Genomic DNA, 25662 nt, shown 5'->3' with positions numbered 1-25662 from the left:
TTTGGTGAAACATATCAAGCTATAATCCTGATATTCCTTCTGACTCCGTGCTAGTGCTGTTAGCTCATCCATCTTTTTTGCTAGCAACCGAACGTTCCCCATTATAATAAACAAAAGACATGGTTTGACCCTCCTTCTCTCTTTAAGCCTGCTCTGTCTCGCTGTCTCCTTTCTTCTCCTCTTCTGTCCTCCATCTCTGCATCCTTGGTGCTTTTGTCTCCAGATTTCAGCTGGTACTTCCGTGGGTCTGATTGATAAGCCGGCTGGCTTCAGGACAGTCAGCTGATCTCTGGAGTAACCAACCCATCCAGTGTCAGCTGCTACACCACGGTTCCATTGCAAAATGAAAGTAACAGTTCCACTGCAACAAGTAGAACAAAAATTCTCTTGATTCAAATGTTTATTAAGAAAAAAACTATTAAAACAGACAAACACTCTAAGTACTAATTAAAGGACAAAGAAATAAGTCAGAAAAATTTTAAAGTACAGAGAAAAAGCAGGAGCAACTGAAACAGCCTGCATGCTGGTTGACATATGTACACTCGATGTGCAATTTCACTACAGATTATCTTTCAAACCATCTGTCCTCTCTGTCTAAAATGTGAACATTGGCATCCTCGAAAGAGTGACCTTTGTCCTTAAGATGCAGATGGACTGCTGAGTCTTGTCCTGTGGAGGTGGCTCTTCTATGTTGTGCCATGTGCTTGTGAAGTGGCTGTTTGGTTCACATTTTGGACAGAGAGGACAGATGGTTTGAAAGAGGAGTAAAAGAAGCCATCTATGTCCACTGTGAGCGACCATCTTTGAACAGAGGCGGTGGTTTACGACACCAAGTGTCTGCCATCTATAATCCAGTTTTGAGTTCCCTTCCCAGACGCCTTAATGCCCACTCACATCCTGGGCCATCTGACCTCAGGAATTCGCATGATAAGGTCGGGCCAGGTTTCACAATGAGCTCACCCGAAACCCTGGCTGATTGGGACCCACACCCAGTTTCACACCTTGGCTCAGGGGATTAGAGGATCATCAGGGGGTCCTTTTGTCCCTCTGCGGGGGGAGACTTCCACTAGGTTTATATCTGGGACTCCCCACCATTTGACCTTAGAACTGAAGAAGCTTCTCGGATGAGAGGTGAAACGTCTTCAAGCAACTCAAAGAAGTCCAGACGCTTTCTTTCCAAGCTCCTTTGACGACGATACAGAATGCCTTGCCAGGCACAGAGAGGAGGGTGATGCCTCTCCAGTTGGTGCACTCGGAGGTGTTGCCCTTCTTTGGTAGCTTGACTATGGCGCCCTTCCGCCAGGGCAGTACTGTGCCACTTTGCCAGCACTTGTTGAACAGGGTCATCAGTTCTTCCACCATGGCTTGGCCGCCAAGTTTTTCTAAGCTGTCCGCTTTGTTGTTTTTGAGGCTCTTGATCGCGATCTTCACTTCCTCGATGATGATTCTAACAGTATTGACCCCAGGTTCATCTTGGGAATCCTCCGCCTTGAAATTGTACGTCGTGGCGGGCTCTGGCTGGTTAAGGGTCTCTTGGAAGTGTTCAGCCCATCATTTGTTTTGCTCTTCTTGGGCGATCAGGAGCCTTGACAAAATGGTCCTCGATCCAGTAAGCTTGTTTACGATGCGGTATAGGGTCTTGGAATCATTCCGATCCGCTGCTTCCTGAGTTTCAGCACCTTTTCGTTCGAGCCATACTTTCTTGTCTTTCCGACAGCTTTTCTTCACTAGCCGATCTAATTTTGCGTAGCGTCAGGTTCCTGTCTCTCTGGCTTGTTCGGTTTTGGCCTGCTCTCTTATCAGCAACTACGCTTCGCATAGCAACAACAGTGTATGGTATTTCAGTGTTTGGTGTATGATTCTTTATCCGAAACTCACTCCCACAGACTCCCCCTATTACCTTCAGTTTACCCAGTTTATCAGGTCAATATCTTTTCTGTCTAATCTTTCCTAAACAGCTACTGCCAACAACTACAGCTTACTAAAGTTTCATTTAAATGTAAAAATCTGAAGTGATACCACTACACAGTGGTGTATAAGACAGAACTCAGAGGTGGAGGTCACGGAAGTCACTGGTCAATGAATCTGGCTTCAGGTCCTTGTTCACAAGTGAAGGGAGAGCGGAGTAGGAGACTGTGGAATCGATTGGCATGTGCAGTCTGTTGTGGTAAAAAGAGCTGAATGTAAAAGCAAAACTGTACTGTTCTTACCCTCACTTATGACCAATGTTCCCTCTGAGCTGCGCACGTGCGCAATTGCGCACTGCTGGCACGGTCTCTGCGCACAGAAAATCTGCGTTGCGCACAAAAAAAATCTCACCTGAATTGAAATTAAAATTAAAACTTTAACAATTCTGTTTTGCAGTGTTAGTCAGTGAGTGACTGGCTGCTCCCGTATGGGATTAGAACGATGCCACCTTATCCCATAGTCCAGCCAATAATGCAATTTACATTCGTATATACGCAGCTAATCAACGTCGCTGACAGGCTATGACTGCGTCCTTATGTGCCGACACTGGTGTTTTAGCTAGCAAAGCGGCTGATGTGGAGTGAAGCCACGTTAATGACAACGTGGACAACCATTGGAGATGTGAGCAGGACCGATGGAACAATTGACGGAAAAAGTGTGGACTTTATACCAGTTTTTAAATTGTGTTGATCGGCCACGTAAAACCAGAGTTATGATAATATCTGCAATGTTTGTTTTTCTTGCTGAATGCTATCGTTGTTTATATTTACTGCGGGAAGAAACGGTAAAAACTGCGTTTTATAAGAAAAAAGGCTCGAAAGCCTGTGAGCAAAAACAAACTCCACCCCCTCTCCCTTTCCTATTCGTCCAAAAAAGTACCATGTCGACCAATCAAAAAATGATATGGCAACGTGGCATCTAGTTGTTAAGAAACGGGAGGAAGTTTTAGGAGTGACGGCGGTGTTTTGAGATGTGAGAGATTTCAGACGTTTAGCGCAAATCTTGTGTAGTTAGTGTGTAGTTAGTGTGTAGTGTAGTCAATAGTTTTGTTGTGTGTCAAAACAATGAGGCGACTGCTGAATGTTACAGGTGTTACAGCAGTGATACATCTCCTGTTGTCAGGCCTGCAGGTATCAGGCTGTTGTTCTCCTTGATCTCATAGTGGACAGAAATTATTTTTTGGAGTGGCACAAATAATTTGTGTGGCATCAGATTTGATGCAGAACAGCTGATTGTTCTGTAAATAGATTTAAGCGTTTATTTAAAAACGCCTTGGCTGCATTTAAAAAAAATAGCTGCAAAAAACTGTTGTTTGCCAAACTGAGTTACTTTTTTGAAGAAGTAACTATATAATTAATTGCCCAGCATTGCTCATTATATACTATATTTTGCAGACAGAGTTACAGACTCTCTCCCAGACCACAGACTCATACTCATAATACAAGTCAGAGCTGTATAAAAAAAAGAAGAAAAAAGTAAGTTGTGTTTTCGAAATTGGAGTTCAAGTTATTTTTACTTCCAATAGTGTTAACATCCTACACAGGTCAATGACTAGATTTTTTTAAATTTTCATTGTAAGTGGGCTAAAGCAGTTAATTAAAAGTAGTCTAACATAAATGTAAATGCTGTAATTTGATTATTTTAATAAACCATGTAACTTGGATGGATGCGATGCCGGCGTGACCACAGTGCACACGTCTGATGTCGCTCACAGTGGTCCAAGGGATCACTCAGGGAGTTTGTGTGTTCGCTCAGACACGTGAAAAATTAGAGGGAACATTGCTTATGACCTGCTCTGGCTCTGGTTAGTGACTGAAAGAATGAGTCAAGTGGTGTCTGGAATCTACCCACAGCTTTCTCCTAGAGATAGGGTGAGGAGTTAGGTCATTCAGGAGGGGCTCAGATTAAAGCCAATACTCATTCAGTTTGAAAGGAAACATTGGTAGTAGGTAATAACTTTGAAATTACCACATTATTGTGTTCTTGTTTCTATTACCACTTTATTACCGAGCTGTATTTGCATAGTGTTTGGGCCCTTATTATCCATTTACATGGATACAGTGTAATATTACTCAGCTGTAATGACGGTTGCTACCATGATATTACTTGGATTTTTTTGTTGTTATTTCTTTGGTAATTGCATGATAATAAACTAAACTGCCACATTATTACTAGGGCTGGGTATCGTTAGTGATTTCTATAATCGATCTGATTCCAGTTCACAAGGTCCCGAATCAATTTGATCCCCGATTCGATTCCATTTGGTTCCATTTGAAGCAGGGAAATTTTCCTCAGACAGTCAGAAATATTATAATTCTGATGATTTATCAGTACTGACACTTGTGAGACTTCATCAGAAGTGTGAGCATTATAGCAGATGCCTTTGTGCCAAAGTAACTGATTACAAAACAGAAAAACATTCTCCTGGCCTGGCTTTTTATAGCAGATAATCTTAAAAATATTCGGCAGTAGAACAAAAACAAAAGAAACCTGTCATGATCCGGAGTCTGCGACTCCGTGTTTATGTTTAGTTTATTAGTATTCTGTGGTTTTGGTTACCTTGGGTGTTTGTACTCTTCTGTTTCATGGTTCATGTTCCTATGTTCTGTGTCCCCCAGTCTGTGTTAAGTTGGTGTGTTATGTCATTGCGTGTATGTGTTTCCTGTTTTATTGTGAAGGTCTGCGTCTTATGTGAGTGTTTTCAGTTTGTCTCCCTACTCTCGTCACGTAATCACTCCCAGCTGTGTTCCCCACCTGTGTGTAATCTCCCTGTGTTCTCTGAGTGTATTTAAGTTGTGTCTTCTGTCATGGTAGTTGCTGGTTCGTCTGTGTTGTTTCCCCTCGGTCTCCCTGCGTCTCTCCGTATGTATTTCCCCGGACCTCCCTGCATCTTCGTTTCCGGTTTGTGTGGTTAGTTTACCCAGTTTAGGTTTCCGGTTTCATGTTTTCCCACCATTGCTGTTTGTACCCACCCTTGTAAATAAATATTCACCTGCACCAGAGCTGCCACCTTTTGGGTCCTTTCTACTACTCCACACGGCTTGCCCCGGCAATCCGTGACAAAAACCATGAATCAACATATGAACATTACCCAATGCTGCTGAAGTGAAGCAGAGCGAAGTTACAGAGTTTTATCAGAGACACAGCTAAGCATTTTGCAATTTGGTATAAAACATTTAAACTTCTTCGGTATTGAAAATCAGAAATTATTCTTGTCAGAGGTCATTTTTGAAAAAACAAAACAAAGAAACAACAAAGCAGTGGCCGACAGCGCTGTAAACAAAGGTAGACTGGTGCCTAATAAGCAAGCTAATAATGCAGAAAACAGATTTGAGATGGGAAACTGTTCTTGAAGTACACTGAGAGAGAGAGAGAGCTGTGTAGGAAGTGTGATTTTATTGTGGTGGAAGCAAAACAGCAGAAGTAGGAGAGAGTTAATGACAATATTTATCAATTGTTAAGCGTAGTTTGGATCTTCTTTTGCTGCTGGTTCAGTGAATTTTGGTCAGAGAGTGACGGAACCTGCAGCTTCAGAATCTGTGAGATGTCGGCTTTGATTCTGATGTGTCGGGTCTGTGCTTTGTTTTTACGTCTTTGTGTGGAATCTGCTCTCATTTGCTGTTTTGTTTGGTGGTTGTTGAAATAAAAGTTTTAACCTGAGATTCTAGTGTTTCTGGCAAAATACATTTATATTTAAGAATCGATTCAGGATTTAATGAATTGATATTGCGTTATTCGGAAAATCATTGGCTGGATGGATGCTGATAATAGTTTAGTTTGTACTTTGGAAAAATCAAAATGTAATAATGATAACTTCTTCGTTGAGGACTTTCTTTCTCAACTAAATATAAACCTACTCTATCTTGAACTGTCCTGTAGTGACTCGTGTCAGTTCTATTTCTTTCAGGGTCACATTAACTCTTTTGCATAAGATATGTTCTATTTTTTTTTCTAATACTGTTTCTTTTTGATCCCACCCTTCCACTATGTAGGCCTCCTTGTTAAATCACCATTAGTATCTCAGTTGGGAGCCAGTTTGATGTTGCTCGGTGAAGTTTGGTAGAAATAGATCAAACTGAGATCTGTTTTGTTTTTGTTTTGCAGATTCCTCTGATCAAAGTTCCAGGTCAGCTCCCCACTGTAACCAAACAGAACCAGATGACTGCTGTGATTAGGCGACTCCATTGGAATTCACAGAAAAAGACAAGAACAGAGGTATGTGCATATATGTGTATTCATACTGGTGGTGGTTCCTAACAGCTGCCTCTTGGAAGCAAGATATGAATGCTGACCACTCAACAGAGGAGGTCCTATGCTTTGCTAATGAAAAACAGTACCTATATGAGTATTTAACTGAACAGTTATACCCAATAATTTATATGTCATTCTACATCAAGCACGACAGTTTGGTGCAGGTCATCCATGCAACATGTAAACACATTACCCCAGTTGGTTATTAACTTGAAACGATATTTGGAAAAAACACCAACAGCAAAAGCAAAGATTGCACTGGAGCGCTTTAATGCTGTTCTTGTTGTTTGCCGTCTGTGTTCCTCTCTGCATTTAAAAATTTCCTGAAAATCATCTTTATAACAGCTAACAAAATGAAGAGTCTCACTGAGTTAGGTGTGTCACTGTCGAAGTCTTACATCCCATTTTGTACACTGTAATTCACTCACAATACTGATGAAACCACATTTACAGCTGATTTTACACATTTATAGGCTGTATAAAAGGTAAAGACTAAAAATGAAGCACAACTATTTCTTATATGGACACAAAGAAAAGTAGTTTGAGGAGACACGGCCAGTCACCAGATCATCTAACTTTATGCTCACCACTTCAACTGTTCATTTGTGGAAACGGACCATGGTTGAAACCAAGCCATCGAAGTCCAGCAGTGACTCCAGGCTGCATGGAAGGGTGGTGAGAGTAACCCTCTGAAATATTTTTATAGACTGTAACATTATACAGTTGCTCACATGCAATGTTTGAGGCCACTACACCTGCAAAAGATAGGCTGTTTAAATATTTTTTCTTTCTCTCTTTCTTGCTGAAGCAGAACAGAATATTGTCATATTTTATGTGTGACCGAGAAAACTCTTTCACAACTATGGACCTCCTCTGTGTCCTGCCTCTTGCAGCTCCTCTTGCTGCCTCTGGCAGCTCCATCTTCAACAGCCTTTGTCCAGTATATCCACTATCCCTACCCTGCACATGTTCAAACCATCTCAACCTTGCCGCTGCACACATTTCTAAACCTGTTTGTCTTGGCCTCTCCCATTAAAAATCTTTAACTACATTTTCAACTCTGGCACTTCACTCATCTCCACCCACTTTGCTTTGGATGATTGACCCCAGGTATTTAAACTCATCTACCTTTAATATCTCTACTATTTGCATGCTCACTTTTACAGCCGTCTCCTACTCATTCACACACGTGTTCTGCCTTGCTTCTACTTGATTCCATTCCTTTTTTTTCAAGTGCATGCTTCCACCTCTCCACTCTCCCTTCCACCCGCTCCCTACTCTCACTACAAATCACAATACTGTCTGCAAATATTATAGTTCTCGGAGACTCCTGCCTAACCTCATCTGTCAGCCTGTCCATCACTTCTGGAAACAAGAAGATGCTCAGAGCCGATACCTGATGTACCTACCACACATTTTACCACTGTCTTGCTGTCATCATAAATGTTAGTCTTACGTACTTCTCTGACATTCCTGTCTTCCTTATGCAGTACCAGCATTTCTCTAGACATACAACGACACAGTGCAGCTAATTAATACCATTTCTGTACTTCGCTATTAACATTTTCAAAGCAATCTGTAGTGCAAGAGCACTACAGATGAGGTGTTTGCTTTGAAAATGTTAATAGCGATCAGCAAGGAGCCATACTGCTCACATGCTGCTCACTGATCGCCACTTTCCTTTGTAACTTAGCTTCGAAAACGGTTTTCTTTACCTTTATGGTATGACTCATCATCGTTATCCCTCTGCAGTTTCTAAAGCTCTGTACATCACCCTTGTTTTTGAAAAGATTACACTTGTCCTCCATTCTGTAGGTTCCTGTCTCGCTATACCTCTTCATCCTTCCCCAGGTATTTCATCATTCTTCCCTTTAAATCATTGACTCAGCCTTCACCTACTTTCTTTTCTGTACCACCAAAGCCATTCTATAGACTATCTAATGCTGCCTGCCTTCACCTTACAACCACCTATCTCCTACAGATTACACCTTCAGAATAAGATTCCATATTATTTACATCATTTTAAAGCTTGAATACTTATTTATTTTTCAACATAATCACCTTTTCGGTCAATGCATTTTTGTAGATGCTGTGGCAGTTTTAAAATGCCCATGTCATACCCGCTCGCCGCCTCTGCAGAATCACCTGCCGGACAAATGTTCTTTCAACTTTGGCAACAGGTGGTAGTCACTGGGTGCGAAGTCCAGAATGCAAGGAGGGTGATGAAGATCAAACCAAAGTTTTGCTGGAGAGCGACAGTTTGACAGGCAACGTGTGGACGAGCGGTGTCATCCACACTTAGGAAAATAAATAAGTCTTCAAGCTTTAAAATGATGTAAAGATTATGGAAAATAAACGGTTGTTTGTATTTCTAAAACAATAGGAGACCTTACTTTTGGGATTGCCCTCGTATATAAATGTGAGTCATTAGTACGGAAATTCATTCCATCCACTATTTTTTTTTTTTTTTAAAAAGGGTATTTGAGGGAAAACAAAACAAAAACTTTACGGTGAAAAGGTTACCTCTCAGTAGCACCTTACTATGTACTCCTACTGGCACCTTCATCTGTTATCTCCTTGTAAGTATCAAGACTTATACGTATCTTTTGAAATGGTAAATGGCCTGTATTTATATCTTTTGAAGCCACCCCAAAATTTGATTCTGTTCATCTGGACGTAGCGTTTTCAGTCGGAGAAACATTTCATCACTTATCCAAGTGACTTCTTCAGTCTCAGCTGACTGCAGGTTTCACCAATCTTATAAACAGTACATTGCATTAGGACTGGAACTGGCACCACTGGGAGGTAAATGGACTGGTTCTTATATAGCACTTTTCTACTCTCCCGGAGTACTCAAAGCATATAAATCCTGGCAATCCTCCTGGCACTTAACAGCGTACACTATGTTACTCTGTTTGTGTCGGGGGACCCAATCCTTGGGGTGGACCAATTTTTGGCACAGCGTGTTTTGGGGTTTAAAAGCCACAGAGACCTGGTGTTTAGATAAAATGTGTCTCAGTTGTTCCGATACTCCTGACACGTACGGGATCACTACAGGTTTTCGTTTAGGCAGCGGTTGTCCTTCTCTCCTGGATCACCTGGAGCTTTCTTTAGAAGCCTTCCCAGCGTTGACAAAAGTCCAGCTGGGATAACCACATTTACTCAGAGCCTTCTTGATGTGATGTTGTTCTGCTTCCCTGGCCGCTGTGTCAGTGGGGATGGTGTTCGCTCTGTGTTGTAGCGTCCTGATTACACCCAGTTTATGCTCCAGTGGATGATTAGAGTCAAACCTTAGAAGCCTAACCTGCCACTTTTCATATCCTCCCTGGTGAATTTGATGTGTTGGTCCATCGAGTTAATGTGATCCGTGAAATGTGGTACATCCTGAGATTTGATTTTTACCCAGGTGTCATCCAAATACCTGAACCAATGGCTTGGTGGTGTTCCAGGGTAGGATAACAAAGCTTTTCCACTTCTTCCATGTACAAGTTGGCCACGATAGGTGAAACTGGGAGCCCATGGCACACCCATGTTTCTGCCTGTAGTACTGACCCTTGTATGTGAAGTAGGTGGAATGAAGACACAGTTAAGAGCAAACACACTTGGTCGATGCTGAGAGTGGTCCTGTTGCTGAGGTTGGGGTCATCCTGTAATCTCTTACGGACTACCTCCAACGCTTCCGTGACTGGTACATCGTACAAGACCATGGTTTCATCTGCCTCCATAATGACATCTCTCACCTTCTCAACAAAATCCTGGATGTGGATGTGGTGTTCAGAGCTGCCTACCAATGGGTTGAGGATCAACTTTGGGGTTTTTCTTACCTGGATGATTGAGCATGCATAAAGACCTTTTGAAGCCACATTTGTGTAGCTCTCTGTAGGTCTACTTTCGTTGGTTAATCTGGCCTTCTGATTCTCTGCCTAGTGAATCTTAACAAGTCTATACAGGTTTTTGTTTTATTTTGTGGAACCACATGTCAAGTTTTGGGCATTTTAGGAATCCTAACTAATTAAATGCTGCACATCTTTCTTTGCACATTGTACATTAAACATCAGCTTTCTCCCCTGGTTGGCTGTCTGAATCTCATACATGGCCACAAAACATTTCCCTTTATTATTCAATCATGACTTTCCAATCCCACTTCTGCTATTCAGTTACATTATTTAAGATGGTCTTCAGAAAGTATTTTTCATATTTGCTCAATAATTTGAACCATGTGTCCATTCATATGTCTTCATATACAACACCATCTTTAAGTTTTGTGGGGTATTATCAGGTAGTAGTTAGCAGGTAGTCAAAGGAGCTTGCAAAGAAAAGCGTCTGGACTTCTTTAAGTTGCTTGAAGACGTTTCACCTCTCATCCGAGAAGCTTCTTCAGTTCTAAGGTCAAATGGTGGAGAGTCCCAGATATAAACCTAGTGGGAGTTTCCCCCACAGAGGGACAAAGGACCCCCTGATGATCCTCTAATCGCCTGAGCCAAGGTGTGAAACTGGGTGTGGGTCCCAATCAGCCAGAGTTTCGGGTGAGTTCATTGTGAAACCTGGCCCCACCTTATCATGCGAATTCCTGAGGTCAGATGGCCCAGGATGTGAGTGGGCGTTAAGGCGTCTGGGAAGGGATCTCAAAACTGGATTATAGATGGCAGACAGTTGGTGTCGTAAAACACCGCCTCTGTTCAAAGATAGTCGCTCACAGTGGACATAGATGGCTTCTTTCACTCCTCTTTCAAACCATCTGTCCTCTCTGTCCAAAATGTGAACATTGGCATCCTCGAAAGAGTGTCCTTTATCCTTAAGATGCAGATGGACTGCTGAGGCTTGTCTTGTGGAGGTGGCTCTTCTATGTTGTGCCATGATGGGCCACTGGAGTCTCATCAACAAATGTTCAATTCTTCCAATTGATCTCTTCCTGTTGAATGAACCTTATCTGTACGTTAAATAACAAAGATCTATAATCACTCATCTGCCTGCTTTCCTGGGTATTAAGCAGATTTCTGTTCTTTACATCACTACCACTTTCCCACGCTGTCAATTTCAATACTGACCTCATTGCTCTAGTCCAATCATCTTCCTTCCCACCTTTTTGAGCCAGTTAGCCTCTGCTTTGCATGGTTTAAATCTGTGCTCTCCATCATTCTCCCTTTCAGACTCTCATTTGTGCTCCACCTCATAGACAACTCAGTCAGAGATCCATCCAAGCCCCAGTTTTTATCCTCACCACCACCAGCACCTGGACTCCAGGGAGTCGTATCCTAAATCTTATTACCGCTGGGAGTTTGTTCTGCCATGATGATTCATTGGAGTTTAATCACCAGTTTTCATCATTGGCAATTATCATGTTCAGTTTTCAAGTTATCGCTCCTTATTCAGATTATACTGCAGAAAAACAGTCACTCAAATTGCGCCAGCCCTTTGAAAACTGACCTTATGCAACGTTTGTTGCTTTATATCTAATATGTAAGTAAAGAACAATATGTTCCATTAAACAATTGTATACCTTTTTTTTCAAGTTGTTACATCACACTATATATATTGTATATCTCTCTCACTCTCTCTCTGTAGCAGGGCTACTTGTGCTTGTCAGTTTCATGTCTTATAGAGGTTCCTTTATGTACATACATAACACATACGCTATTCGTAAATGATCATGCATGTGAAGTGTGAATGGCTATCAAGTCGATGTATTGTTCCAGATAAAAACCATCAACAGTCAATAAACGATGTCAAGCTATCATTTATCCTAAAGAAAGGGCAACGTGAAAATGTCAATGATATATCTTGACAAATATTTTATATGTAATCAGAGGGCCTGTGTTTGTGAATTGTGTATTTCTCATGTGGTTTGTATATGGCTTGTAACTGAATGCCCAGTTTGTCCAATAAAAATGGTATTTTCTTCTACAACCCTACAATACAGTGGTGTGAAATAGAGGTTGCCCCCATCCTGATTTCCTTGTTTTGTATGTTTGTTACACGTAAATTTTTCAGATCATCAAACAAATGTAAACATTAGACAACAATAACACAAGTAAACATAAATGCAGTTTCTAAATGAAGCTTTTTTATTATTAAGGTGAAAAAAACCAAACCCACATGACTCTGTGTGAAAAAGTGATTCCTCCCTGAACCTAACAACTCCTATCAAGCGTCTGCGATAACTTACAAAGATTCTTTTATAGGGAGGAATTTTTGGCCTACTCATCTTTGCAGGATTGTTATAATTCAATCACACTGGAGCGTCTTCAAACTCAAGCCACAGCATCTCAATTGGATTCAGGTCAGGACTTTGACTAGGCCACTCCAGTCTTCATTCTGTTTTCTCTGGATAATCCATCATATAAAACTGAATCAAATGAAAAAGTCTCTTTTTAAAATATTTTTTATTAGTTTTAATCTTTTAACTTTATGCACATTGCATTAAGCAAAAATTAAATTATTCGTCTTAGATTCGAAGAAATTCATGTAACATTTAAACCTATTTTCTGCATATTCCAGCATATAAAATAAAATAATGTTTTGTGTTTACACTCATTCTTTCAAACAGATGCAAGTAAAACACAGCAGAAAATAAATAAAATCAAAGACTCAGTGTCCTGTCACATTCCCGTGGCAGCGTGCTCGGTGCTTGCTCAGATTTGAAGTTTAATTTTTCACTGTGGAAAGACGTTTTCTTCCCACGCAGAGTGAACAGCAGACACTAATGTTTTTGTCACTTTTTACTGAATCAAACTCAACGTATTGTCAGTACTTCCACACTTCCGTACTCTCTCCCGCACTCCATATTATCCATTGTTGATCTGCACACGTCTCTTGCTGCCACGGACGTCGCATGCACTTACATCATTGTCATGAGACACTCTCACAAACAAAATAATGACAGTTTAGTAACACAGTAACGTAGTGTGCTTACGGGAAAGTAACAGTAATCTAATTACTTTTTTGCAATAGTAATCCCTTACATTACTTGCTACTTGAAAAAAGTAATTGGATTACTAACACGTTACTGCCCATCTCTGGTTCCAAGTTTTCACCATTTGTGGATCACGACTCTCACTGTGGCTCGCTGGAGTCCCACAACTTTATAAATGGCTTTATACTATAAGGCTCAATATCGTGGACTGAATAAAATCTAAATTGAAGTCAGTCAAAGGTGTGATACATCACAGTTCATTCATGTTCTAACCGGGGGGGCATGTAGGTTTGCACTACTTTTGCCCGTTAATAATAAACACCTTCATTTAGGCCACGTCCACACGTACACGGGTATTTTTGAAAACGGAGATTTTCCGTTTTCGTTTTAAAAAATAATCCCGTCCACACGTAAAGGCAGAAATGAAGGAAAACGCTGCTAGGAACATGCCAAAGCAACAGGTGGCGATATATTTCTAACTGTGCAGAAATGTTGGCCAATCAGAAGTCTAGAAGCCTCGGTGGGAAATAGTAAACAAAGCTGGGGCATAGAAGCAGAACCGAGTCGTATGTGTGGGGGGACAGTAACTGTGTGTGTGTAAGCATTTAAACACTGCAGAGAGTACAATTAACAGTAACAGTGTTGTAGAAATTCATTTCACCCAAACAATAACGTGGCGCACAGTGTGACGTCAAAAAATACGCACACCTTTGACGCTGCGTTTTCTCCGTTTTTCTCATCCACACATAAATGCAAAAACGGAGTTTTCAAAAATATCCACCCTGGCCGGAGTTTTTAAAAATCTTCGTTTTCAGTGACCAAAAACGCCGTTTACGTGTGGACGAAAGGTGCAAACGCATAGAAACATCGGCGTTTTCAAAAATACCCGGGTACGTGTGGATGTAGCCTTAGAAACCACATTTTGTGTTTGTGTTATCTTTGTCTAATATTTACATTTATTTGATGATCTGAAATATTTCTGTTTGAATAAAAAATGAAATGAGGAAGGGGGCGAACACTTTTTCACACCACTGTACAATATACATCCAGTGTATATTGCCAGTACTGTTACAGAAAAGAGTTTCCCCTTTATGTATCAAAATCATTATAATAAATTGCCATATATTGTCATAAGTATTCACTCATCTCCCTTGACACTCATATGAATTTGAGTAACATCCCATGCTTAATCCACAGGGATTAATATGATATTGGCCCATTCTTTGCAGTTATAACAGCTACAAGTCTTCTGGGAATCTTCAGGCTTTCCACAAGGGTTTTTTTTTTAAAATGGAAATTGTCAACCATTTTTCCAGAAGCACATTTGTGACGTCAGACACTTAAGCTAAATGAGAAGGGCTGGGTTGTGTTCTCCACTCTAATTCATCCCAAAGGTTTTCTGTTGGGTAGAGGTCAGGGAGGCCAAAGTCAAGTACCTCTAATTCTTATCACTTCTATTCCAAACATTTTCAAATCAGTGCCGATGTTTCAGTTTTTTGATGTGTTGTTGTTATGGTTAACATTCTGAAGTCTAATCCACAAAGTTAGTAACCTTACCCTCACCCATGCACTGATCCTACATTTTTGAGAATGTCTAAATGGAGTTTTTGGGGAAAAGAATGTACACAGTAGTAGCAGTAAACTAGCAAAACAACTGCAACACGCAAATGGGAAATGTCTTGTTGTAGTAAAAGTGCTTGGGTTTGCCACTAGAACACTTTCCTCTTCAAAGTTTCTGTGTTTATCTGTGCATGCTGTATTTTGTGGTTAACAGTCATGTGGCAACTGAACTTTTATTCTAAAAAAGTAATCACGTCTTTTGTTTTCTCAAAAATAATAAACAATTTTTATGAGGAAGGATAGAAGTTATTGTAATAAAGCACAATTTCCAAATTATATTTTTTCACCATTAGACACTAACACTGAATATACTAAATGTAGTGCATAGTTAAAAATCCTGATCTGATGATTATGTGTTACAGTATATCTTTTTTCTGTCACACTCTCATCTGACTGCCATGTTTCTTAACATAATTCATTAGTTACTGTGGTGTAATTACTGTGACTATTAACCTATACAATGAGTATTGATTGATCTATTGTCATTACCACTGAAAAGCTCATATTTTTCACCCTGTCACTCCACCACTCATTCTATTTTGTAATCAAAATGATCAATCAAGCTTTCAATATGCTTGACTTAATTACTCCTATTCAGTTTATATTAAATATTAATTTAGAATTGTCTCAGTAAAACAGCCCGAATTAAACTCTATAAATACAAAGTGTTGTGTTTATATGTGTGTAATATTTATATGTACTAAAATCCAAACAAAAAGTCTTCAATCTACTAAATAATAATAAATACCTAAAAATAATTAAGGGAAGCATGTGCCTGGGATTTTCTTGTATTTCCTTATTCATTTGCCATACACGTGTTCTGTACTAAACTTCCTGTTACTAATGTGATCAGCACTGTCTCATGAGAGCTACACAAGCATGATTAAAAATATTGCAAATATGGAACTTGAGAGCTTTGAAGGTTCTTCTTTTAAAATGGCTACAATAATTCTCTCATGGGGAATTTCTGCAAGCATATGTGTTATAGAATTTAATGTATATTAAAATCCCCACCAGACTTCCACACTCCAGTTAATTGCTTATTTTTTGTTGTTAAAGCTTTGGTAGACGCAAATAACTTTGGAAACATTATTTGCACAATGTATTCTATTCTACTCCCCTAATTTAGACCTCTATAGTGCAGTACACGTTCAGCATGAGCATGAGATTTTATTTATGTAGCTGTTACTTCAATATTGCCATGTTAATATCTGTATTGTGAGCATACAACAGTTGTCACTTCCAGAGAATGATCAGATCACTTAAAAGATTAAACTATTAAAAAGCATTTTAAGTTGCTTTATTTTCCCCATCATTTTTGCTGTCACCTCATATTTCTCAACACAGAGATTTAATACCAGTGGTGTTATGCAATGGTTCCAGTATGACAGCTACTCTTGTTCATTCCACAGTAACATTTTAAAAACTGCATTTAGTATTTTTAAAGTGTCTGTCTGGGATTTGCCATAACTCACGTTAAGCTTCTCTTAAGCTGCTCTAAAGGCTTCATGCATGTGTATAATATTATGTCATCTCTTATATCACGAGTCCAAATATCGAGTAAAAGGCATAAAGAATGTTCAGCAACAAGGACAGCAAGGTAGTTTAGCCCTCACACATCTGTGATCTCAGCATCCTGTAGTGAGACTGAGACAAACAAAACACACAAAAGATTTAAGAAGCTCTCAAACATGTCAAGGTTTCTGCATATGGTGCAATGTTTTTGCTGACGTGGTTCCATGCAGGGAAAAGGGAAGAAATAAACATGATAGACATCAGCAACATCTGCACTGTTACAGGTAGTAAAAACTGACATTTTTTGCACCTGCAAATGTTTTCTGTATATAAAAATCAGGCTGTGGAACATTTGTTACTCTGATTCCCCAGATAATGCTGAGCCCAAGTGTGAGGTTGAATTTACTTAAATAAGTAAATGCACACATTAAAAAAAGCAACAACAAAAAAAAATTAAACACACAGTGTGATGCAAAGCACTGATCTCTGTCTTACTGGAGCCACCCGTTATAAATGCTTCCAGACTAATCCATGCAGGGTAAAAAGTGTGGCCCAAATGGCTGATATTTATGTTCATGTAAGGTAAATGGAATGATGAATGCTACTTTTATTGGCCTGCTTGGCATATGTTTTCCAACAAGATGATGAATGGTCGGCATTAGACAGCTTTCTTAAAAGGCCTGTCTTGAAGAATCCATAGGCCCTGACAGTGGAAAGATCACTCTAAGAAAACACATGCATAGCGTGCGACGGTACTTACCAGAAAGATTACACTTTGAAAAACAAAACAAAAGAAAAAAACATTGTTTAGGCATTTTGATGGGGATTTCTCCAACATCCCGACTCTGCAGAAATAAATAGTATTAAAGAAAAAAACCCAAAAATCTCAAATAGAAACTTCGTGTAAACATGTGTGAACCAGAACTTGTTACTTTGTACATTTTTTGTGATTCACCTCAACAAACTAAACTGTTAGTCGTTGTTGCCTTTTCCTGTTTAGTGCATGTGCTGATCAAGTGATATGAAAAGGAATTTTATGCTCCGGTCAGAAGTTACTTTCGTTGGCGCCTCTCTGTCGTCCTCCACCAAACCATGCACTTACCAAAAGCCCACTGGTAAAGAGGCATCCAGCCCCTTATCTCCCCAACTCCCCCCCCCCTCCCCCCCCTAATTGGGTGATCAATTATTAACACATCAATAAACTTCCTGAATAAGTAATGGAGTTAAGGCTTATGTGGAGTTTCAAGCCCAGTGCCCAGACAGTTGGCCAAATATTTGCTGTTAGTGTCTATTGTCTATTTATCGGCTCTGGTAATTTAAATTTTTAGGTTGTTATTTAGTTTTTCTGAGGGGATAAGTGTTATTATTCATTTTGATTTGGGGCTGGTTGGTCAGCAAAAGAGAACTGAAAGGTAATAATGACAAAAAAAAAGAAACAGAAATGACATGCAGGGGTCTGAAGAAGACTGAGTGTGTAGAGGTGGTGAGTGCACTTATTTTCTCTCTGGCATTTATTAGTTAATGAGCTGAAAGACTTGCAGGTAGAAGTGGATGAACTTGAAAAGTCCTGGCTGTATCATTAGTGAGGCCTGGACAATCACACTGCAGTATTGTTAGAAAATGTGTCAGTATTCTTTCAGCATAGGAAGCAGCAGATCTGCATGATTATTTTTAAATAATTTAAAAATGATTATTTTTAAAAAATTTAAAGTAAAAAACTTGTCCTTTCCTCTGGTTCTGAATGCACCCCTGTGCTGCAGAAAACCGATCTATTTCCTTATGTATTTTAGGGATCAGTGTTATTTTGTGTGTCTCCTTTGACAGATGTGCACCCCTCACTCTCAACTTCACCCGAGTTCTAATGTTGGGTGAGCAGTTTAACAATACAGACAGCAAATATTAAAAATCACCTGTGTCAGTTTTGAAGCCTCTGATCATTGACCTATTTGTAAAGAATTCGTTCAACGAGATACTTCAGACAAGTCCGGCCACAGTGTGATTCGTACTACAGCAGCTTGTGAGGATATTCATTTTCACTTTCCATTGCTCATCAGGTTGATTTGTTCATTTGGGAGTGAAGCTCCATTTGCCTCAGCTATCACAGCTCTTTCATCTGGCTCACGCTGAGCCATAATAACTTCCTCTTTTGTTGAACTCGTCTCTCTTCTCTCTTCTTCCTGCACATTTCCTCCTCTTCAACTGTTCATTTCCCTCTTCTGGTTCCTTGCTAGTACTTTTGGAGTTTTTTCATTCTTGCACAAATCATACTGTTCATCACAGACATTTGAAAAAAGATCTATAACTTATCTGGATGTTTTGTGAAATTTCCTTGAAGTCAGACTGAACTTTTTGTAAATGGCAGTACTACCGAAAAGACAATGTTGCTTTCTGTGTTTTTTGCAGAGAGAGATATGGCGATAATATACAAAAATATAACTTTTTGTGTTTCAAAAGTGTTAATTACATTCTAATATCAAGATCCAATATCAAGTTACAGTAACAGTATGAATTGCATTTGAAATATAGTCAGTAATGCACAGTCTTTCATTTAGTGGACAGATTATTAATTGCAAATCTCTCTGAATATAAAATAAACATTTGGAAATATTAACAATTATAGGAATTCTTTGATGATGTTTGATGCAAGAATGTTGTTTCTAACTGCACAGGTGTCCTGCAACAAATTGCACTTCCCACAGCCAATAGTTAGCAGTGTATGGACAAGCGTTGGCTGCTATGCAACTACCACAACACAACACATGCATGTAACAGCTTTTGAATGGCTGTGACTACTGTGCATAAAAGTGCTACTGAAGCTGTAGAAAAAAAGACTGTTTTCATTTCTTGAAACATGAGGTCATGATTGGATCATAGAAGTAAGACTGCAAAGAGCATCGCTGGCTTGATTTTTTTTCCTTTAAATGTTTATGGCTACACTGAAAGCCCTCGGTCTGTGACTTTCTTCTGCTGTCCCTCTAACTCTAATCAGCCACAGACTTCTACTCCAAATACGTACCTAGGTGCTGAAAGTCTAGGTGAGATGTACTCTGGATGTAAAAATGAAGAAAAGTGGCATTTGTTGTCATTAAGAGTGATTACATAATCAATAAAATGCTATATAAAAAAAAAGAGACTTTCCCACAAGTGACAAATATCAAATTGATTTGTATCACTGGTGACTGTTGTTGCAAAATTGCAGTTCATTGAATGAATCCATAGTAAATGTCAACTGAATGTCACAGTTTCTTTTACTTTATTTGTGTCTGTATGTCTTTCATTGACATTTATTCTCTCAATTAGGTGACATTTAGCTTGACTGTTTAAAGATAAGAAACACTCAATAAAACAAAGTAGGCTGATGAGCACCATTTGACATCATTTAAATTAATAGTCACGGGCACCCCCATAGCTCAACTGTTTGTGCGTTATCCATCTATTGAAAGCATTAAGCTCTTTCTCAGGGTCAGCAAATCTGTAGGCGAGTGGAACAACTCATTCATTTTTGAGACCAAACTTCTTATAGAGCTACAAGAAGGAGCTACCAGAATAGTGCTGACCAGCTCCATTTTTAACAGTTTGGATTTGGAGCAAGGGTCCAGTGTTGTTGCTGTTGGCTTTTTGTTTGTTTGTTTTTTGTTAAAAAATTAACTAAAATATTGTGACTTTCGAGAAAAGTAAAAGAGAAAAGCTCAAAAATATATGAAAAACAAAAATGTTTAGCTCCTCAAAGAAATATGACCTTAGAGTCACATTTCTTTCTCATTTTAAAGGATTTTTAGCTTTTATATATTTTTATATTTTATATCAGACTTTCTTTAGGAGAGGATTTTCAGCAATAAGAAAATCATCCCAGTATTTAGTTACTTTTCCTACCAACAAAATGCATTTTTTTTTCATTTATCATCTTTTTTTAATAACTAAGAAACAGTTCAAAGTTTTGGGATTTCCGGTTTCTTTAAGTACTGACCTTGATTTGCTGATTTTTAGTTATGTAGTGCTGAGGACCTTCAAATTAAATGTTCACTATGTATTTCTTTCAGGACCTTTCTGACAGTTGTCACATATCTTGAAGAGAAGGAATATTCTTTCTCTCTGACTATGGAGTTTGTAGTTCTGCTGTTATGAAATGCCAGGATGCCATGTGATGTCCATGCCTTGGTAATATCAAATCAGACATAATGTGTTAAACAGAACATTGGACAATGTGTTAAAAGTTTACTCCATACATTTTGATCTATATGCACTTCCTGGACCATACGGTTGTTCATGTCTTTATTTGCTCAGGAGTTCAATAAAATTTTGTGACGCTCACTTCAGAGTCTCCAAATGCTAAAGAGTCTTATTTAGCAACAGCTAAACAAGAAAGTGGTTTTGATTCACTTATTACCTGACTTTGGACTAATCTTCCATGCAAACGATCTCATTTGTTGTCTTTGGCATACTCAAATTGAGAACACCCTCATTTAATACACGTTGGCCAAGCAGGATTGGTTAAGGGGTGCTATTCAATTATGAAAGTTTTCACATTGGTAATTAGTCAGGGTTGTAACATATTGTTTTATGGCCTTGACTGTGCGTCAAGGTGGGAATGAGATGTTTTTAATGTGCGCGCTGAGAGGATTTTGTTTGTTAATACACTAATGGCTGTAATGAAGCTATGCAATCTAAAAAGGGTCATGGATGACAAAAAGACTCCCTCACTCACACACACACACACACACACACACACACAAAGTACAGAGGATTTTTATTAGAAAGGTCTTTAGTGTCTGTATGCAGCTTATTTAGATTAAGATAAGTCAAAGAATTCTGCCTAACAAAGAAATCACGTATAGAACTTAAAGTACAGATGATAAAACATTAACTTTGAGAAATTGTATTTTTATGTTTTCTATTTATACGTTTTTTTTTTTATTTTCTTATCTATTTTCAGAAAAAAATTACCCTTTATTTCTTTAAGAGATAAGATGCAGATAAATAACGATGGTATATTACAGCAGTTATGGTAACAACTGTATTAAAGACAAATGGCAATTTGAGCTTTTTTTCTTTATGTGAATGCAAATCTCCTTTTGTGTGCATAGATAGATAAGGATCATTTCAATTAATTCAAAAATTCATTCGATTATTTTCAGCAAAAACTTGACTTGATATTTATTCTAAGTCTTGAGGTGTTTCTGTTTCCATCTCTTCTCCTCATAGTTGACTTATTGCACTTGCAAATGCCGAAGCACTATGTCCCCTGCTGTCTCTGTCTTTCTGACAATCCCAATTAGACATCATGGTTCATAACCAGCAAACCCTACCTAATGAGCAGTCCCAAAACACTAAGGAAAGATGAGTGAAAGTCGAGGAAAAAGCACTAAGGAGAAAGGTGGAACAAGTCAAAGAAAAGGTAATGGGCAGATGCGTTGATCAAGTGAGTTTAAAAACCGTTACCCTATGCTACCCATCATGTCCTTTGTTTTTCCACCACTATAATCACTACCAGTGCACAATGTTTGTGACCCTTGTGTGTTATTGAATGTCTCACTTTTTTTTAACACAACAGGGTGAGTTAGATGGGTGAATAAGAATTAGATGAAGCTAAGATACCCCTCCCCACCACCCCCAAACACACATGAACCATTTGTTGCATAACAGGATTAGTGGGCTTCTAAAACGGCAACATAAAACCTTAGACAAACACATATTCACCCACACACAAAGCAGAAACATCCATTAGAAATGGATGCACACACATTCTGTCCCTCGTGCTCTTTCCACTCACAACAATCTCCCAACAATCGCTCGCCTTCCTCCTCTGCATGCTTGTTACTCCATATTCTCCCTTTCTTTCTCTTTTGCTGTGATTCAGCAGCCTTTACGCAATTATTCCTTATTAAATCAGCAAATGACAAATATTGAGGAAAACAAAATTTTGAACATTATTGTGATAAAAGAACATCCCACTTTTTGTAAACCTCTCATTGTTATGAATATTTCACGTGGATGAAAAAAAAACCCTCATTAATATAATCAGCATCTCCCCTCAGCATTTCACAAAGTCCAGCTATAGATATTTGTGGGCAAGTTAAATTCATTGGCTACAAGAAATGCCAACCACCCTGATCACAGGAGACTTGACGCCTCGGGGTCACCTTGTATAGCACTAGCTGTGCAAACAGGAGACAGTCTGATACTAGTTTAAGATTCTAAATGATACCTATAATACCTTTGATAGGAATTTAATAACAAGAATATAGACTTGGGTCTAATGGATTTCAATCTAGAGACATTTAGTCTCAAACTATATTATTTCTGCTTTCTGCAAACTCTTATTTATCAAACAATGTTATGTTCCAAAGTTTGGACACATTGAATGATTGCTGTGGAATTTTAGCTTCATATGTCAAATACCTTTCATGATTGTATTTAATATTATTGTTATTATTTATTTATTTTTTGGAAAATGGTCCAATCACCCACTTTCAAGTCATAATCCCTAACTAACCCCAACTGCTACAGATAAGCAAGGATCAGGGAGGCAGTGTTTGGCTGTCTGAATGAATGCTGCAAGAATTGTAATATATATGAAAATACTACATTGTTACATTTTAACACCTCTTAGTATATTTTAAATACTACCTGACTGCCAAGACTGCTTCATTTCAGTAGGTTTCAACATGGTTGTTGGTGTTGTTGTAAGGGTTTACCTTACAATATAAAGCACCTTAAAGTAACTGTTGTTCTTATTTGAACGCTGAACTGAAAATTAAACTGAACTGAATAAAATAGGTCTTCAAAAACTGGATATTTAACAATGCGCATAGAACTTATACGGATAGAGGAAACACATCAGACTAGATATGCTTTCTATATTTTTTATGTTCCAATACTTGACAATAAATATATCACAAATTGCAGATCTGATTCATTTTGATGTTAAGACAAAATCGTGAAAATTTAAGGCTTTTATCTTTAATAGTTTTTGAAATATTCACATTCAAACATGACCTCAGCCTTTCACGTGTGAAAGTCTAAATGTGGGTCAACCGACCTTTTTCAAAAAATATATAACTCTTGAAAGTATTTGATATACCCATCGATCCATTCTCTTCCATTTATTTATTTAGGGGAGCTACACTCTGGAAAAATCGGCAAATCTGACACGGGGCTAATACAGCCACGCTCACATCTATGGACAACTTAGAATCACCAATTAACCACTAATTGTACGTCTTTGTGTGAGCTCTCTCTGGGTGCTTCCTCCCACAGAAGCAAACGACACATAGACAGGCCCTGGCCAGATGGTGCAGTCAAAGTCAGGACCTTCTTTCTGTGAGACAACAGTGCTAACCACCACATCACAGTGCTGCCTGGTATTTGGTCTTAAACTTTCACAGCCATCACTGTATATGTTCAATCTCTGTGCCATAAAACTTTTATAAAAATTGGAGATGTTTGAGCAGAAGGCCCATGCTGATATGAGATGGAATTATTTTAAAGCAGTATGATACTTCTGTAACATTTGTATTTTGTTTTATAAAAAGTTGTTACAAATTAAATTATAAATTGTAACCAGTTTTAATAAGTAAAACTGGGGTTAAAGAGATTTCTTACAGGCCAATAGAAATGTCTTTTCTTAAACCGCTCACACATTACATTAAGAATCTGCATAGGAATTCACAAACCCTGGTTAAATTGCTCACCTTGAGCTTACTGTCAGACACATAATAGCAGACACTGCCTGTCTAAGGCCCAGCTGAATGAATCCTTTTTCATAATTAAAAAAAGCCATACTTACTCTTCAAACTTTCCAAATAATGAATATTATTACCAACCTACACTTTTTCCTCCTTAGTTAGGTCTCAGTTCCAGCACTCGGGATGTCATTTATTGCTCCCTTAGAAAATCAGAAGCCAGTGACTCAAGCTAATCAAAATTTTGCCAGGCTTTAAATAGAAAACATTTCAAAGATTGTTCCGGTATTTTCCCTTTTAATTAAGAATGTAAAGTCTTATCAATTGCCAGGGTTGACAAAACACAAAGAATTTTTTTTTTTACTCTGGAAGAAGTTTTAAAAGTTGTGAGAGAGCAGCCACATTTACATAGCATTTCAAGATAAATGTGGGGGCAGCCTGTGTTGCCTAATCCCAAATTAGGATCTTGAAGGTTTTACAGTCATGTTGGAAAAACGAGTACAGATAATTTCCATTTTATTGCAACTTATTGATTTTTAAAATTAAGGTCTCTATTCTTTAACTTTACTTTATCCGCTACTTAGTCATTTAAAGCAATCACTGAAAATGACTGTATTTTAAAGGAACCTTTATAACAGTGAATCTAAAAGCTTCTTTGCTCTACAGCTTTTCACACAATTCAAAGAGGAGATCAGACAGGCAGAGTCCAAGCCAAGCAGTAAAACTGTGTCTCTGCTCACATTTAAGGCACAGCCCAGGACAGTAATGTGGTTGAGGACCATGCAGTGTTAGAAAACATGCAAAGTTCAACTGTGAGGAGTGACTGAAGCTACTGAAGGTAACCAAACATAAATATTGATCCCAATATTAATTCAGCTTTTGATTCTTTGGTTTAACACACGGCCTGATTTATTCCCATCAGTGCTCCCAGTGGCTCTCTGCTAGTCATGCTGACCAATCAGCTGCCTCCAACATGCACTTTGAACACATTTTAAAATAACAATTTCAATCAAGTTATAAACATGTGTTTTCATTCATTAAAAAAAATCATTAAGCATAATTTAGGTTTTTTTATGTTTTATGAAATTAGCACAATAAGGTTATGGTTAGGTTAGGGTTAACAATATATTTAACTATAACTTTGTAATCGATACACAGCTTTATAATCTGTCCAGTAAAGTTATAGGTCAAACCATTATTGACCACTGACTATTGTAAGTACTGTAAACATCAATGGCAACAAAACATACAGAGAAGCAACATTAATTATTATGATCATTTCACTGTTTGTTCATTAACAGTAAAATGTTAAAACAAAACAAAGTTTGTTTTAGACTGAGATCTCCTTCTAATGATCTAACTCTGGTGTTTGTTCATGCGTGCATGTTTATAGAGGTGAAGGTCATCATTTTCAAACTGGCTGTGACCGTCCTGGAGCTGATGTTGTTGTTATTTTCACTGTGTGGGTGGGGTTTACAGCTAATGAGAATATAAACAGAGAGATGACGACCTGGAACAGGTGGGTGGAAGACAGCTGGGAACAAGGTGACATGATGAAAACTGTCATAGTCACTGTGTTTCTGGACTATGTACTTTCTCAATATGCGTTTCAATGTTACTGAAAACCAAAATAATCAAACATGATATTTTTTCATGTTCCTTCTAGCTTGTATCTGTAGCCGAAAAACAAACGAGGGAATAAATAAAGCAGCA

General features: G+C 38.6%; 1 protein-coding gene across 1 annotated transcript in view; it reads left to right on the top strand.

Annotated features, from left to right (window-relative positions):
• The window catches only part of LOC120716630 (teneurin-3), an 840982-nt gene that overhangs the window by 301814 nt on the left and 513506 nt on the right, over positions 1-25662 (top strand). Inside the window, exon 3 of the mRNA XM_040004185.1 lies at positions 6073-6183. The gene's annotated coding sequence lies outside the window, so the exon portion shown is untranslated. The remainder of the gene's footprint in view (positions 1-6072; positions 6184-25662) is intronic.

Source organism: Simochromis diagramma, unplaced genomic scaffold (assembly GCF_900408965.1).
Source record: "Simochromis diagramma unplaced genomic scaffold, fSimDia1.1 OVJJ01000565.1, whole genome shotgun sequence".
NCBI classification, from domain to species: domain Eukaryota; kingdom Metazoa; phylum Chordata; class Actinopteri; order Cichliformes; family Cichlidae; genus Simochromis; species Simochromis diagramma.
This window is presented reverse-complemented; position numbering and strand designations above follow the sequence as displayed.